This window comes from Sinocyclocheilus anshuiensis, unplaced genomic scaffold (assembly GCF_001515605.1).
Source record: "Sinocyclocheilus anshuiensis isolate Anshui unplaced genomic scaffold, SAMN03320099.WGS_v1.1 scaffold396, whole genome shotgun sequence".
NCBI lineage: Eukaryota > Metazoa > Chordata > Actinopteri > Cypriniformes > Cyprinidae > Sinocyclocheilus > Sinocyclocheilus anshuiensis.
The window spans coordinates 164,063-164,326 of NW_015558623.1; the positions used below are offsets into that span (position 1 = coordinate 164,063).

General features: G+C 36.7%; 1 protein-coding gene across 2 annotated transcripts in view; it reads left to right on the plus strand.

The window, feature by feature from the left end:
• Window positions 1–264, plus strand: part of LOC107680683 (potassium voltage-gated channel subfamily B member 1-like) — a 34,277-nt gene that overhangs the window by 14,524 nt on the left and 19,489 nt on the right. The window lies entirely within an intron of this gene.

The following is a 264-nucleotide window of genomic DNA, read 5'->3' on the forward strand; positions in this document are numbered from 1 at the left end:
TTTTGTTCTATTTATTGATTACTTTTTGTTTGAATCTCTCAACATTTTACAACAGTAGCCAGGTGGTGAAGAAAAGAAAAAAGAAACTAAATTACAATGTCACTTGCAATATTCACTTGCACTCTCCGATACCTGCGACGTCACTTGCAATCGACAGAAATCGTGCATGTTGCCAATGGAGACAAGACGCTGTGGTGATTAAATGATTAAAACTAATTTAGTACTATAACATACAGGGTCCTGCAAGAAAAAGACAAGACCCGC